Here is an 18,357-nt window from a genome sequence, read left to right as displayed (position 1 = left end):
ACGTGGCAAGTGACAATCCGCAATGTGTGGCAGGTGACGTGGCAAGTGGCAATCCGCAATGTGTGGCAGACTGCGTGGCAAGTGGCAATCCGCAATGTGTGGCAGGCTACGTGGCAAGTGACAATCAGCAATGTGTGGCAGGTGACGTGGCAAGTGACAATCCGCAATGTGTGGCAGACTACATGGCAAGTGGCAATCCGCAATGTGTGGCAGGTAACGTGGCAAGGGACAATCCGCAATGTGTAGCAGGCTACGTGGCAAGTGACAATCCGCAATGTGTGGCAGGCTACGTGGCAAATGGCAATCCGCAATGTGTGGCAGGTGACGTGGCAAGTGACAATCCGCAATATGTGGCAGGCTACGTGGCAATCCACAATGTGTGGCAGGTGACGTGGCAAGTGACAATCCGCAATGTGTGGCAGGCTACGTGGCAAGTAACAATCCGCATTTGGTGACAAGTGACGTGGCAAGTGGCAATCCGCAATGTGTGGCAGGTGACGTGGCAAGTGGCAATCCACAATGTGTGGCAGGCGACGTGGCAAGTGACAATCCGCAACGTGTGGCAGGTGACGTGGCAAGTGACAATCCGCAATGTGTGGCAGGCTACGTGGCAAGTGACAATCCGCAATGTGTGGCAGGCTATGTGGCAAGTAACAATCTGCATTTGGTGACAAGTGACGTGGCAAGTGGCAATCCGCAATGTGTGGCAGGTGACGTGGCAAGTAGCAATCCGCATTTGGTGACAAGTGACGTGGCAAGTGACAATCCGCGTTTGGTGGCAGGTGACATGGCGAAAGACACCCTCAGGGCTCTCATTGATTCTGCATTATGGTGAGTTGAACCATTTAATTTTATATTACAATGTATTAATAGAAATAATGCGCTTCAATCATCCTGACACCATAACAGCCATGGTGCCGTAATGATTGAAGTGCCAATACCAGCCATTTCCCATATAAATTGCCCCCAAAAAAACATATTTTATAGAAGTGCCCCTCCCGAGACTAAACTCTGGATCCGCCCCTGGACTGAGGTACAGTCTGCTAATCATTCACAACCTACTAGTTCCACAAAGGTCCTTATAAGGACTGGTAAGGTATAGGGTACTACAGTACATAGGGTTAAGTGAGGTACAGTCTGCTATTCCTTAAGGACTGGTATAGGTCCACAATATATAGAGTTGAGGTGCACTACTGCTAACTGCTGCCCTATAGTGCAGCAGGCCTTTATCAGTATATGGACTGAGGTACAGTCTGCTAATCATTCACAATCTACTAGTTCCACAAAGGTCCTTATAAGGACTGGTAAAGTATAGGGTACTACAGTACATAGGGTTGAGTGAGGTACAGTCTGCTATTCCTTAAGGACTGGTATAGGTCCACAATATATAGGGTTGAGGTGCACTACTGCTGCCCTATACTGCAGCAGGCCTTTATCAGTATAGGGACTGAGGTACAGTCTGCTAATCATTCACAACCTACTAGTTCCACAAAGGTCCTTATAAGGACTGGTAAGGTATAGTGTACTACAGTACATAGGGTTGAGTGAGGTACAGTCTGCTATTCCTTAAGGACTGGTATAGGTCCACAATATATAGGGTTGAGGTGCACTACTGCTGACTGCTGCCTTATACTGCAGCAGTCTTTATCAGTATAGGGACTGAGGTACAGTCTGCTATTCACAACCTACTAGTTGCACAAAGGTCCTTATAAGGACTGGTAAGGTATAGTGTACTACAGTACATAGGGTTGAGTGAGGTACAGTCTGCTATTCCTTAAGGACTGGTATAGGTCCACAATATATAGGGTTGAGGTGCACTACTGCTGACTGCTGCCCTATACTGCAGCAGTCTTTATCAGTATAGGGACTGAGGTACAGTCTGCTAATCACAACCTACTAGTTCCACAAAGGCCCTTATAAGGACTGGTAAGGTATAGTGTACTACAGTATATAGGGTTGAGTGAGGTACAGTCTGCTAATCACAACCTAGAAAGCACACCGTACTATATGCCCTTACCCTCCTGTTTGAAGAGGTTGAGTAGTGTCATATTTTTGGGGCCCAGCAGCAAGTTGCTGGTATCAGTGCTGCTGTTAGTGCTCTAAATCTCAGTGCTGGTGTCAGATCACTCTATCACGGTGCAGGTGTCAGTGCTCTATATCACGGTGCTGGTGCTGGTGATCATCTCCTGCACCCTCTTCTTTGCCTACCCTGACCTTCCCTCGCCTCCATTGTCTCAAGATTCCTGAATTTTCAGAATTTCACATATAAAAAAGACTGCTTGTAGTTGTCGATCCCAGATTCACCTCATACATGTGTTAGGTCACGGTGCTGGTGTCAGATCACTCTATCAGGGTGCAGGTGTCAGTGCTCTATATCACGGTGCTGGTGCTGGTGATCATCTCCTGTACCCTCTTCTTTGCCTACCCTGACCTTCCCTCGCCTCCATTGTCTCAAGATTCCTGAATTGTCAGAATTTCACATATAAAAAAAGAATGCTTGTATTTGTCGATCCCAGATTCACCTCATACATGTGTTAGGTCACGGTGCTGGTGTCAGATCACTCTATCACAGTGTAGGTGTCAGTGCTCTATATCACGGTGCTGGTGGTCATCTCCTGTACCCTCTTCTTTGCCTACCCTGACCTTCCCTCGCCTCCATTGTCTCTAGATTCCTGAATTGTCAGAATTTCACATATAAAAAAAGAATGCTTGTATTTGTCGATCCCAGATTCACCTCATACATGTGTTAGGTCACGGTGCTGGTGTCAGATCACTCTATCACAGTGCAGGTGTCAGTGCTCTATATCACGGTGCTGGTGCTGGTGGTCATCTCCTGTACCCTCTTCTTTGCCTACCCTGACCTTCCCTCGCCTCCATTGTCTCTAGATTCCTGAATTGTCAGAATTTCACATATAAAAAAAGAATGCTTGTAGTTGTCGATCCCAGATTCACCTCATACATGTGTTATGTCATTGGCCATGTGGTGGGACTATGTGTGCACAGCTAGTAATTATTTTGTGGCTGCAAATATGACCTGTAGGTTTGTAAAGTTCACCATCCCTGTGCTGTGCTGACTTCCTCCTGAGGCTGTACCTCTGCTGTGCATATTATGAGGGGCTCCCATCATCCCTGTGCTATGCTCATTATGAGGGGCTCACACCATCCCTGTGCTATGCTCATTATGAGGGGCTCCCACCATCCCTGTGCTGTGCTGACTTCTTCCTGGGGCTGCTTATTATGAGGGGCTCCCACCATCCCTGTGCTATGCTGACATCCTCCTGGGGCTGCTTATTATGAGGGGCTCACACCATCCCTGTGCTGTGCTGACTTCCTCCTGGGGCTGTACCCCTGCTGTACATATTATGAGGGGCTCCCACCATCCCTGTGCTATGCTTATTATGAGGGGCTCCCACCATCCCTGTGCTATGCTGACATCCTCCTGGGGCTGCTTATTATGAGGGGCTCGCACCATCCCTGTGCTGTGCTGACTTCCTCCTGGGGCTGTACCTCTGCTGTGCATATTATGAAGGGCTCCCACCATCCCTGTGCTATGCTCATTATGAGGGGCTCCCACCATCCCTGTGCTATGCTGACTTCCTCCTGGGGCTGCTTACGGTGCAGGTGTCAGTGCTCTCTATCACGGTGCTGTTGTCAGTGCTGTATATCACGGTGCTGGTGTCAGTGCTTTATGTCAGGCTGCTGATGTCAGTGCTCTCTATCACGGTGCTGGTGTCAGATCACTCTATCACAGTGCAGGTGTCATTGCTGTATGTCACGCTGCTGATGTCAGTGCTGTATATCACGGTGCTGGTGTCAGTGCTGTATATCACGGTGCTGGTGTCAGTGCTTTATGTCAGGCTGCTGATGTCAGTGCTCTCTATCACGGTGCTGGTGTCAGATCACTCTATCACGGTGCAGGTGTCATTGCTGTATGTCACGCTGCTGATGTCAGTGCTCTCTATCATGATTCTGGTGTCAGTGCTATATATCACGGTGTTGGTGTCAGTGCTTTATGTCAGGCTGTTGATGTCAGTGCTCTCTATCACGGTGCTGGTGTCAGATCACTCTATCACGGTGCAGGTGTCATTGCTGTATGTCACGCTGCTGATGTCAGTGCTCTCTATCACGGTGCTGGTGTCAGTGCTTTATGTCATGCTGCTGATGTCAGTGCTCTCTATCACAGTGCTGGTGTCAGATCACTCTATCATGGTGCAGGTGTCATTGCTGTATGTCACGCTGCTGGTGATCATCTCCTGCACCCTCTTCTTTGCCTACCCTGACCTTCCCTCTCCTCCATTGCCTTCATGCGCTCCACAGTCCTGAATTGTCACAACAATTTCACATATAAAAAAAGAATGCTTGTAGTTGTCGATCCCAGATTCACCTCATACATGTGTTATGCCATTGGCCATGTGGTGGGACTATGTTTGCACAGCTAGTAATTATTTTGTGGCTGCAAATTTGACCTGTAGGTTTGCAAAGTTTGCCTCCCATTGAAGTCAATGGGGCCCGCCGCGAACGTTATGGTTCGCGAACTATCGGCCGTGTTCGCGAAACGTCCCGTCGGAAGTTCGTCCATCACTATTGATGAGTCCCTAAATACGTTTTCTGTTGCTTGTCTATCAAACAGTATCTTCCCAGCAAGCGTGCCAGATATAGTGAAAAGATGTATAAGCTCTGTGACAGGGCAACAGGCTATACATATAGTTTTATGGTTTACGAGGGAAAAGATTGTCATGTAGAGTCCTAGAACTGCCCGGACTACATAGGGAGTGCTGGTAAAATTGTGTGGGACTTGGTGTCACCCTTATTCGGAAAGGGGTACCACTTATACCTTGACAATTATTACACAAGCGTGCCACTTTTTAGTCACCTTTTTGAATTGTGGAATTGGCGCATGTGGCACTGTGCGATCTAATTGCCAAGGCTTTCCCCAAGGGCTTGTAGAGTCCCAACTTAGATGGGGGAGAGAGCCTGCTTGAAATGTAATAATTTGTTAGCAGTGAAGTGGAGGGATACACAGAATGTTTTTGTTCTGTCCACCCTTCACGCAGATATGACTGTCCAAATTTCTACAGCGACTGGTGTTGTGGAGAAACCCCTCTGTGTCCACAATTACAACCTTAACATGGGAGGGGTGGACCTCAATGACCAGTTGTTGGTGCCGTACTTAATTGCCCGTAAGGCCAGACGTTGGTACAAAAAAGTGTCTGTATATTTATTCCAATTGGCTCTGCTGAATTCTTATGTGCTATACAAAGCTTCAGGAGGAACTGGATCCTTCCTTAAATTCCAGGAAGAGATCATCACAGCCCTTCTGTTTCCAGACAGTGCTATGCCCCACCTTCCCAGTGCAAATGCAGTGAGCGTGAAAGGCATTTTCCGTATGTCCTCCCTGGTACCCCTGCCCACAGAACACCCCACATAAGATGTCAGGTCTGCAGAGAAAACGGATTTAGGTGTGACACCAGCTTTTATTGTCCCTCCTGTGCTGACCAACCTAGCCTCTAGTCATTAGTGGAGTATTAGCATAGGGTACAGAATTGCACAGCACTAAGGCACACTTACACAGAGTCTCAAAAGATAAGCTGGCCATCACATTTTGAGAGACCCTAATCTGGAACATTTACAGTTTATATAAAAGTGCAAAAAAAATAAATAAATAACAAAGCCAAAAATAGATGCCATTTTATTTTTATTTTCTCTCTTTATTCTCTTTATTTTCTCTCTTTTGTTCTCTCTCTTATGCTCGCTCTCTATTGTTCTATATCTTGTTCTCTCTCTATTGTTACTGTATTTTAGAACTCAAATTTTTTTTTTTTTACTATGTTTTATTGTATTTGCTTTGCAGGTATGGTATGTCTTACTGTTATACTGTAATGTTACTTTGTTTTATTGTTAACCAATTATTTGCTTAGCAGGTACGCCAGCATGGGTTTATTTATTCTGACAGCAACAGCGTTTGCTCCCACGATATGTAAAGCCAAGACTCGAGCGCTGTAGGAGGTGATTTCACCACCACAGTTAAAAAAAAGCATATAGGCCGAAGCATGGGGACAGGGGTGGAGGAGCGATTTGCTCCTAACATTACGGGCGGATTGCCCCCATGCTTTGGCATATATTTTTTAGGCACAGATTTTGTTAAAAAATTAAGTTGTTTTATTGAGTCAATTTTTTTAAGTTTTGATTCAGACTTCCATTAACACCCAATATACATGGCACTTCATCCCAGTTATCAATATTTAGAATTTATTTGGGAAAAGGGAACCCAAATATAGGGAGGATGAGACATTAACAGTGCAATATTTTAATTAACGAGATGTAGAGAAATCTTTTATAGAAAAATATAAAAATATGTGTTTATTATAACAATTCAATAAAACAAAGCCATCCTTATTAGATATACAAGGATGTTACATATAACATGAAGTCCATATAGTAGTTCAGTTATTGAGTCAATGTTTTATCGTTACCATTGTTTGCTTTTCAGGCACACCATTCAGCTGCAGCACTGATTTATTTATCTTGAGCGTTTGCTCTCACGATACGTAAATCAGTGACTCCAGCGATGTAGGAGGTGATTTCATCACGGCATTTAAAAAAGAAAATGGTTCATGTATACCCATCATTAAAAGTGTGTGGATGAAGGACGGTATTCTAATGGTGGGCATACCCACTGGTCAATCTCTTTTTGCATGCAGCCCACAGGTTGCATAAAAAAAAGAACATTACAACATATGCCCAAAGACCAGCAACGTACTGGTATGTTGCTGGACTTTGAGTGGTTATACCAGAATTATGCTTGCAGGTTTAGGTGTCATCTTGGTAGCATTCTTTTCAGCCAGCGGTCAGCTTTCATGTAAAAGCAATCCTAGCAGCTAATTAGCCTCTAGACTACTTTTACAAGCAGTGGGAAGTAACGTTGCTTTTGACGTTTGTCGCTGCTGCATGGTTGTGTGCAATGTTAAAGCGATTGGTATCTATGTACTCGGCATAAGATCATCTTTTTTATTTCATCAAACATTTGGGAAATATAGTGTGTTTTAGTGCATTAAAATAAAAAATAAAACATTTTTTTTTCCCACTGTGCAAGTACTGTGTGAAAAAAAATTGCAACGCTCACCATTTTAATCTGTATGGCCTTTGCTTTTAAAAAAAAAAAAAAAAATGTTTGGGGGTTCAAAGCAATTTTCTAGCAAAAAAAAAGTTTTTTCATGTAAACCAAAAATGTCAGAAAGGGCTTTGTCTTCAAATGGTTAGAAGAGTGAGTGATGTGTGACATAAGCTTCTAGTGTTGTGCATAAAATGCCAGGACAGTTCAAACTCCCCCTCCCCCAATTTACCCCTTCTCGTCTGGGGTGATGTGCTCCCCCAATTTACCCCTTCTTGTCTCATCTGGGGTGATGTGCTTGGACATGAAACATGTCGGGAAGGTCTCCACTACCACCATTTGATTACATGTGCTGTTTTATCCTGCTAAATGTGAGTTTTACTGCTTTCATTCAATTATATAATTTTCTACCAAACGGTATTATGCTAAATGGCCCTTTTTGTTTTCCTATAAAACAAAGACAATTCCATAGCTCAACTCACCAACCAGTCTGCTGACCAACCAAATTAATCTGGTAAAAGCAGGGGTTTAATTAGCACACATTTGAAAACGCATGTGAAAGCTGCAAGGCCTCGTCACGGGACCCTGCGTTGCTTGCAGTCCTAACACTACAAATTCACTACAAAGTGTCTCCACAGTGGAAGCACATGCATGGAATGGATAGATGTGGGACAGGTGAGACTGGAGACTAACCAAGCCCCCTTAAAGGAACAGGAGCACACTGGACACCCAGCAAGAGCACAATGGCAGCGAAGGTGCCCAGTGTGTCCCCGGATCCCTATATACAAACAGTAACAAAAAACTGGCCACTGCCCACACCTATAACTGGCCTTCACAGTGAGGAGCCCATGGAGGGCATATACATATAAAACAAAGATAATTCCATAGCTCAACTCACCAACCAGTCTGTTTTTTTTTTGTTTTCCTGTCTGATTATCCCCACGCTCATGGATATCTGACTATTGTCTTATATGAGATACATCTACACGGACACCTTTATTTTGATGAGAACTGGGAATTTCCATTTTAAATATCTGATGGTTCCAGGGTCCATTTCAAAGTCGTGTTTACAACACAAGCTTGTTTGACTCACAGAACGTATGTTCTTGTGTGTTCAAATTTTCTGGTAAGCCTCCTGTGTTTGTGGTGGTGTTTTTTTCACTTCAGTTATACTTTCAAGTTCACTGCTGGGATTCACATCACGGAGTCTGTCACTTGGAAGATTTATTTATTCAAAAGAAAAAATTTTCACACATGGACTATAACAACTTTAACCACTTCAGGACCGCCGTATTGCCATTGTACGTCAGCAGACTCAGCACAATGGCACAGGCAGGCATAATCACGTACATCTACGTGATTGCCTTCCAGCGGGTGGGGGGTCCGATCGGACCCCCTCCCGCTGGTTACGGCGGTCCGATTCGGTCCAGGAGCGCTCCGTGATGAGGGGATGGCCGTTGGTTTTCGGCCACCCCCTCTGGATCGCTCCTGGCCAATGAGAAGCTTCCTCCCCTGTGTATTGTTTACACAGGAAGGAGGAAGTGATGTCATTCTCCTCGGGGCGGTCTTTTTGACCGGACTACGAGGAGAACAGTAAAAGTAAGTGTGCACCAACACTACACTGACATGTAGGTACACACAGGCACACAAACCCCCCCCGATCCCCCCCCCGATCGCCCCCCGATCCCCCCCCCGCCCCCCCTCCCCCCCCAGTCACAGTGTCACTGATTGCATTGATCATTTCTTTACTGATCAATGCATTCAGTGTCAGTTGTGACAGTAAAAACTGTCAGGACAGTTAGTGTTAGGTCCAGGGTAGCCCCCTATCACCCCCCAATAAAGATTTAACCCCCTGATTGCCCCTAGAGTTAACCCTTTCACCCCCTTTTGCCAGTGTCACTAAGCGATCATTTTTCTGATCGCTGCATGTGTCGCTAGTGTCGCTAGGTAGCTAGTTATTTTTTTAGGTTCACCGCCAGGTTTTTATATCGCTAGGTACCCCGATATACTACCCAATAATGTTTTTAACCCCCTGATTGCCGCTAGTTAACCATTTCACCCCCTTTTGCCAGTGTCACTAAGCGATCGTTTTTCTGATCGCTGCATTAGTGTCGCTACAGTCGCTAGGTAGCTAGTTATTTTTTTAGGTTCACCGCCAGGTTTTTATAGCGCTAGGTACCCCGATATACTACCCAATAATGTTTTTAACCCCCTGATTGCCGCTAGTTAACCCTTTCACCCCCTTTTGCCAGTGTCACTAAGCGATCATTTTTCTGATCGCTGCATGTGTAGCTAGGTAGCTAGTTATTTTTTTAGGTTCACCGCCAGGTTTTTATATCGCTAGGTACCCCGATATACTACCCAATAATGTTTTTAACCCCCTGATTGCCGCTAGTTAACCCTTTCACCCCCTTTTGCCAGTGTCACTAAGCGATCGTTTTTCTGATCGCTGCATTAGTGTCGCTACAGTCGCTAGGTAGCTAGTTATTTTTTTAGGTTCACCGCCAGGTTTTTATAGCGCTAGGTACCCCGATATACTACCCAATAATGGTTTTAACCCCCTGATTTCCGCTAGTTAACCCTTTCACCCCCTTTTGCCAGTGTCACTAAGCGATCATTTTTCTGAACGCTGCATCAGTGTCGCTAGTGTCGCTAGGTAGCTAGTTATTTTTTTAGGTTCACCGCCAGGTTTTTATAGCGCTAGGTACCCCGATATACTACCCAATAATGGTTTTAACCCCCTGATTGCTGCTAGTTAACCCTTTCACCCCCTTTCACCAGCGATCACAGTATAAGTGTCACTGGTGACGCTGGTTAGCCAGTTAGTTATTTAGGTTCCCCGTCAGGTTTTTATATAGCGCCAGGGACCCCCATATACTACCTAATAAAAATTTGAACCACCTGATTGCCCCTAGTTAACCCTTTCACCACTGATCACCGTATAAGTGTTACGGGTGACTCTGGTTAGTTTGTTTTTTATAGCATTTTATATTCAAATCCGGAAGGCAGTGCTTGGTTTTCGGGGTCCCGTACGTGGCTAGGCTCCCAAAAAGTCCCCCACATGTGGTATCCCCGTACTCGGGAGAAGCAGCAGAATTTATTTTGGGGTGTAATTTGACTTCTGCCCATAGCATGTGTGAGCAATATATCATTTAGTGACAACTTTGTGCAAAAAAAAAAAAGTTTGTAATATTCCCGCAACTTTTGGCAAAATATAAAATATTCCATGGACTCAACATGCCTCTCAGTAAATAGCTTGGGGTGTCTACTTTCCAAAATGGGGTCATTTGGGGGGGTTTTGTGCTATTTTGGCATTTTATGGCCTTCGAAACTGTGATAGGTAGTGAGGAGTTAAATCAAAAATTTGCACCCTTAGAAATCCTGAAGGTAGTGATTGGTTTTCGGGGTGCCGTGCGCGACTAGACTCCCAAAAAGTCCCACACATGTGGTATCCCCGTACTCGGGAGAAGCAGCAGAATGTATTTTGGGGTGCAATTCCACATATAACCATGGCATGTGTGAGCAATATATCATTTAGTGACAACTTTTTGTAAAAAAAAATTTTTTTTTTTTTTTTTGTCATTATTCAATCCCTTAGGACAAAAAAAATAAATATTCAATGGGCTCAACATACCCATCAGCAATTTCCTTGGGGTGTCTACTTTCCAAAATGGGGTCATTTGGGGGGGATTTGTACTGCCCTGCCATTTTAGCACCTCAAGAAATGAGATCGGCAGTCATAAATTAAAAGCTGTGTAAATTCCAGAAAATGTACTCTAGTTTGTAGACGCTATAACTTTTGCGCAAACCAAAAAATATTCGCTTATTGACATTTTTTTTACTAAAGACATGTGGCTGAATAAATTTTGCCCTCAATGTATGACTAAAATTTAGTTTATTCGATTTTTCTTATAACAAAAAGAAGAAAATATCTTTTTTTTTCAAAATTTTCGCTCTTTTTCCATTTATATCGCAAAAAAAAAAATCGCAGAGGCAATCAAATACCATCAAAAGAAAGCTCTATTTGTGGGAAGAAAAGGACGCAAATTTCGTTTGGGTGCAATATTGCATGACCGCGCAATTACCAGTTAAAGCAGCGCAGTGCGAAATTGCAAAAAGACCTCTGGTCCTTAAGGTATTTATTGGTCCGAGGCTGAAGTGGTTAATTGATATTTGCTTGGTTTTCACTGTGGATATTTATCACATATATCTTTTGCTTTATATATATATATATATATATATATATATATATATATATATATATATATATATTTATTTTGTTGTATATTGTTGTATTGCAATATAATTAAGGGGTATTTGGGTGCACATCCCTTTCCTTTTATTATATATCACATTTTGAGATTTAGCACTACACTATTTACTTTCCACATTTGATAATGTAATCTTATATTAAGGAGCACTTCACTGTTAGTAGGTATACATTTAATTATTATTAATATATATATTTTTTTTTGATGTTCCGATAAAAGGTAATATGTAACCAGACTTTGCTAAAAAAAACAACAAAAACATTAAGTGATCAAATTTCACTCAAACAGTAATTGAGGATTTTTAGTCTCAATTTTTTTTATTATTTGTAAGAATATCGTAGGAATAAAACAAGAAAAGTAAGGAACAAATACCCCAAGGGGGTTTTAGTAACAGTAGTTAGCTAGCATCTAGTCAAAAGCACATTACACCTTCAGAATATAATGAGCAAGGAAGCAAAGAGTAAACATAAACTTAACAGAGAATACCAGAGAGGTGCCAGGTTAAGGTCTGACCAAACATGTTATATCAGAGATTACATGGAGAATAGCTTGAGATTTAGAAAAGGGTGAAAAGGGTGGTACCCCAGGAAGAAGTCATTTTTGACGAAACGACGTAGGGTGAGCGGCGAGCTGACGTCACCACCATTCCCCGTTGACCAGGAAGGGCGGGCAGTGTTAATAGGAGAGAGCCGGCCGGCTCGTGATTGTACTTACGCTTGTACTCAACTGGAAATCTGTGAGTTTGTTTTACTTTTATTACGTTCGGATTAAAATTTTATACGGAATTATGCTATGGGAGCCTTTCTTTCTTCTTTTACCTAACAATTACGGTGGAATGTGAGACGTTTTAAGAAGGAGACATAAGAGTTGGAGACACCAGCAGAACCCATTGGAGAGACCAGGAACGATCGCTTTGTTTCATGCTTGTATGATCTCCCTAAAAAGAGATCTTGGCAGCTGGTAAGCCTCACTGAATTAGGTGGTGGATAAAACTTTCTTTCTGGGCGCACCTGCTATACATCTGAAGGGTGTTTGTAAAGAGTCACTTCAACGGACTGAATTCATACCTTTGTGCTTCTCTTCCCCTTGGACTTTTTATGTGCTTTAAGTTTGATGATTTTTTGCACAATTTTGATAGTATACACTGTCTAGTATTTGATGCTAGAATTTAATATGTCACAATATTATTATTGTAGTTTATAAGTTTTAGCGCAGCTTTATATTTTTTGGTTTGGGTATAGTGTGGGTATCTCACATTGAGCTGCAGCAAGAATTTATATTGTTATTATTCATATTATCACGTTTAGAGCCTGCCTCACTGGCTTAGGCCTTGTTTTGATTAATCGAGTAATTTCTGGACAGCGCTGTTTTCTAAAGGTTTTTTATATATATTATTATATCAAAATACATTCAATGGTTCTTAATTCACAGATTCCATAGGTAGTCAAATAATTGTATATTTGTACATATACACAGTTTTGTCTCACTATATCTAACACCTGACACATTGGGTGTTTTTTTTCCCATCTTCTGGTTATGAGCGATCTGGCCGCTAACAGCAGATGGGTAAAAATTGTTCGGCAATCAGGTGGGAATCAATCTGTGCCTATATTTAGTATTGCCTATGCTGGAGAAGGTACAGTAAGGATCCCAGTAGTGTCCCAATTTGTGGTAAATATTTTGTTCCAAAAGCTTGTTCGATTTTTGCAGGACCAAAAAATATGCATAAGTTGGCCTTCCAAACCCCAGCCTCTCCAGCAAAAGGAAGATTGGGAAGGAAGGAATTTGGAGATTCTATAGAGGGTAAGGTACCACCTAAGAGCAATCTATCAATGACACACACCTGAAGGACTGAAAAGGTCTCTCCTAGGTTGACTTCCCATTTCAGATATGGAGTGGATTTGTAGAAGGAAAATTTATTTTGAAAAAGATTGTAGAAGAGAGAGATGCCTTTAGTGGTAGCTGATGTATCCTGAAGGAATTGCCATTCCTGTGAGGGAGCGTATATTTTAGGGGAGGATGGTAAGTTGAGGAAATTGGACAGTTGGAGATAGAGATAATGGTCAGTGGAAGGAAGTTGGAACTCCTGTTGGAGTTGGGAAAAAGGTTTAAGAGATTGTTTGGAGAGTAGATTTGTAAGGAAGTAATCACATTATCTGACCACTGTTTGAAAGATACATTGGGGATGATAGATTCAATGGCAGTAAATTGGATGGGAAGTAGGGTCTTGTGTGAAGATGATGTAATTGAAGCATAAAATGCTCTCCATGCCATCAGTGACCCTTTGATCGTAAGAGGGGCATTTCTTAAGGGGTAGGGGCGCCATATATCAACCAATAGGGAATTGTAGAGTGAGCTGGCGGATTTGAGAGCTGATTCTATATCTCTTCACAGGACTTCTCAGGAAGTAGAGATCCATGGCTTAAGTTGGGTTAGGTGTGTCGCCATAAAATAGTCTTGGAGGTCAATTATACCCATGCCCCCTGCATTCCTGTGTTTTATAAGTTGTGTAAGTGTGCAGCTGGGTCCTGTGGATTTCCAAATGAAGCATTTAAGTAAGGAGTGTAGGGCTATCAAATGTCCCAGTTTGATTTGGATTGGTAGAGTTCTGAAAATATATAGTATTTGGGGAAGTAATAAAAGAGGATTTTTACAAGCTTGCATTGACCTCTGTAGCTGAAAACAGTTAGTATTTCATTCTTACAGCAGTATTAAACCCTGAAACAAAAATGTATTATATCGCAGCTTATCAGTTCTTAGATGTAAAGGCTGTATTTGTTTTATTTTTTTGGCTTTTTTTCCTTTATAATCATCTGGTGATCCTGCCAGTAAGTCTGTTATTTTTCATGTTCCTTTAACAAACCAAAATCTCCAGTAAAAGTAGCAATAAAAGATTGGAGACCATTTAACACTGACAAGGGTGCTTACAATGGTTAACTATGTATTCTTTATGTAAGGCCCTTTATCAGATAAAGGAAAAATGTACAATTGTTGGAACTGCTTCAAATTTGTTAGCTGGAGTTTGGATTGAATTTGTTAATGAAGTTCATCTAACTCTGCTAGTGCATCTAACACTACCCACACTCTCTATAGATTTATAATGGTGCTGTCCAAAGCTATCTCAATTGCTCCTCCTCCAAATGGAGACACCACTGGACAGGAATACAGGAAGTGTGTTTCTGGCCAGATCACCAGGGGAAATTCAAAAAAAGAAGCCTAAAAAAGGAAACAAACGCGGCCAGCACATTTAAGACTTGGTAAGCTGCAATAGATCACATTTTTACTTTGGGTTTAATTCCATTTTAAAGTTAGCAGCATAATAAATCAGTCATAAATGTCAGATCTGTAATGTTCTTTGGGACTGAGCTAAGGCTAAAACCATTTTTCTAAAATCACATACTGTATATTTAAAACTATGTGCACGTGTCTATTCATAGATTAAATTCTCAGTGCAGTAAACCTTTTTGATAAACCCAGCCATCTAAAATAAGCGTAACAATGCTGCCTTTAGGAAGCTTAGTTCATTGCAAATTCTGCAGTACTGGGATCTTCAGCTCTATATACACCAAAGAGGATGTATATTTTATTCAACAAGCTGTATTTAAAGTAAATGTATGTAACCACCCCTTACAGTAGGTCCATCCAAGTTTTAGAACTTGCAAAGGCTACCCAGGAAGTTCCACACATAGGAGCAGTTAGAGACTCAAAACCCACATTTCATTGCACATTTATCCATAGTACAATACTGTCAGGAGAACATCTTGTATTAATCGGCCTCTCTATTCCTGGTAGCTCAAGGCATTGCAGAAAGAACTGACTATCCACCCAGCAGGATGCTGTAAACTTGAGCAGTTGGCCGGCTGCAATCAATGGTAGACCCAGCACAGAGCTTTAACACAGCGCTCTTCCTTTAACAGGACAACTTCCCCACAGAGCCCATGAGCAGATCTTTGTACCTCTTCAGGCTTGAGCAAGAAAGAAGTGAAGACTCATTTCCAAATAGGAGCTTATTACTGAATGTTAAGCACAACTTTTCACAATGCTTTAACGTGGCAACAGTGGTAAAGTCTTTTTGCAGTGCAGACTATCAACATTCCTCTAATAGGGTACAATAATTGAGTTTCCCATGACAGGGCACTTCACCTAAGGCAGTCTTCGTGATGCATTACCTTACAACAGGAGGAGAGCTTTGGTACCCATATCTGATTATTTTACCCGAGTCCATGTCTTGACTGAAAGCAGTTCTTTCACTTGACTTCTCGCTCCCCCCCAGGGGGTACATTTCCCCGTCTGTGTTCCACAGAAGGAGAACGTGGTAGTTGACACAGTCCCTTATATGGCCCTATGCAAGGCCCCCATTTCAAATGTAAAAACTGATTTTTCTCTACTCGCTACTTCTTTCTTTCCAAGCTCACCTTTTCACTCACACATGGCTTTATACTGTATATACCAGACTGTGAGGCAGAAAAGCTCCCTGCCATCTGTCCGTATTTTTACACACAGTTTGGAAAAAATATCCAGATTTCTCCTATTTGTAAAAGTCTGTGGACTAGATTTTTTTTTTTTACGTAAAAATATACTAAATGACTGCCAGTGGCTTTCTGTTCAGGCTGCCCGTGAATCTCTGTGCCCAGCGTCCTTCGTCCATACATACATTTTTTTTTATTTTTTTTTATTATTATTATTATTTAGGCTACTCCCACTGTTAGGCACACCATGACCACCATTTGACTGTGACCACCATTTGTCATGCTGTAGACCTTCTCAGTATATTTTTTTATTTTGTTTATTAACTGTTGGGAGAATTTCCCTTATATTCCTTTCTCAGACACACTGCAGGAAATAACAGTTCATTAGTACAAATCAATTTAATCCATTGTAACTATATCTTCAGCAAAATTCGATTTACAACAAAAGTGTGTGCTTATTTGTTTTCCTAATGATGTTATTGCAGAAACTTTTACAAGGACATATTTTACAGGAACACATTATCTGCCAATGGTTGTTGCTATGGAAACATTTCATCTTATTTAATGCTTTGAATTCCCTTGCATGCCATTGTCAAATCAAACATTCACTGTATCTTAATTGATTAAGTAAGCATCAAAGATATGCAGATAACATATATTCTCAGACAAAATAATTTGTTTATGCTGATGCATTTTTTTTTTTTATAAATACCAAAAACATTTAATTTCCTTGGTCATGAAATATCTGTTATACACAGATACTTTTAAGGAGCATTGTGAAATACAGTATTTGTTGACTTTTCTTGGGGAAGCCTCTGTAGGGAGATGCCAGGGGCGGTCAATGTTGGGTTTTTAAAGTGAACCACCAAATCAAGGCAAATTAACAATATTTGTGGATAGCCCTGCTTCCCCACCCCACCCCACCCTAGGTTGTGCTATGTACTGATTTACACTCCCTTGCTGCCCTCCTGCTGCAGCATCTGAGCATGTCTAAGTTCTGTTGTCAGCTGGTGTTGGAGATTCGAGAGGGAGATAATGGCTGGATAATTGGGCGCTCATTGCTGAGCAATGTCACATGGTGGAGGTCATGCTACCTCTTGGAAGCTCTGCTGGAGTGGCTACAAGTTTTTTTGAGCCACTGGCCTTCAATTATGCACATAAGTAGTTTGTCTAGATTTGGTATAGAAATGGTACTGTGTAGCTACACACAGAAAGCTGTAAAATATATATATTTTTAAGTAAACAATAATCTAATGCCACTTTGTGTTGGTCTACCACATAAAATCCTAATAAAATACATTTACTATTCCTTTTTCCTCTATTCTGCTTTCCTACTCTTCCTCCCACCTCTCTCTTTTTATGTTGTTTGAATCCAATATATTTTGGGTTGCCTTAGCCCTTGTACACACGGTCGGACATTCCGACGGAAAATGTCCGATCGGACCGTGTTGTCGGATAATCTGACCGTGTGTGGGCTACATCAGATTGTTTCCGTCGGAATATCCGACTAACAAAGTTTTAGAGTTGGGCTATAAAATTTTCCAACAACATGATCCGATTGGACTTTGTCCGATCGTTTGTAGAGAATTTCGATCGGACAAAGTGCCACGCACGCTCAGATCAAATTCCTAGACCAAAGCTATTGGCTACTAGCCTGAACGTAGTCCCGTCGTAACTAAATAACGCCATCACGTTCCGAACGATCTGATTTTCCGACAACTTTCTACGACCGTGTGTATGCAACACCAGTTTCGGCCAAAAATCTGGTGTGAGGAATACCATCCAATCCGGGAGAACAGCCAGGTGAAGACCAGTGGACCATGTCACCACCATGTGAATCTGGCCATGAAACGTACGTTGAGTATACAATGAACTGATGCCCAGACAAGTTTGGCTCACCATGAGCAATTGCTTATGTTTATTGCACCATTATGAATGGATGAGTGTTTTTACGTAACTGTGTTGTCAATCATGTTGTAATTTATTTTTTATAATAACTGTATATTCATACAAGTGTATCATAGTATATTGTGTCCTTTATCACAGATTGACACTTTTTATAACGTGATCTGTAATTAATAAACAATTCAATGGATAATATGAACAAGGTATCTATTCAGAGACATGCCTCACACAAAGTCTCATTGCTTTTTCTTTTCTGTCGTTCAACATACATCAGGGATGGAGGCTTGCCACTGCTATAACCAGGTTGTGTCAGGTCTTTTACTATAATCCCATGATTATTGTTTGTTCCCTTATATTCATGGACCATGTAATTTTTGTTTATACATACCTTATGTATTCGTATAATTGTCATTGTGACAATCTGAGAATTGGCCTATGTTTACCTGCTATTCTTGTTATTTCTGGATTATTTTTTTCCAATAAAAACATTGAAATATAAAAAAACATTTATGGTTTTAGTTGTAACATGACAAAATGTGGAAAATTTCAAGGGGTATGGATACTTTTTCAAGGCACTGTATAATACACACATAAGATAGAC

Source organism: Lithobates pipiens, unplaced genomic scaffold (genome assembly GCF_037356315.1).
Source record: "Lithobates pipiens isolate NorthernLeopardFrog02 unplaced genomic scaffold, aLitPip1_a1.2 Scaffold_19, whole genome shotgun sequence".
In the NCBI taxonomy this organism is placed as follows: domain Eukaryota; kingdom Metazoa; phylum Chordata; class Amphibia; order Anura; family Ranidae; genus Lithobates; species Lithobates pipiens.
The sequence above is the reverse complement of the archived record's forward strand: the minus strand, read 5'-3'. Positions refer to the sequence as shown.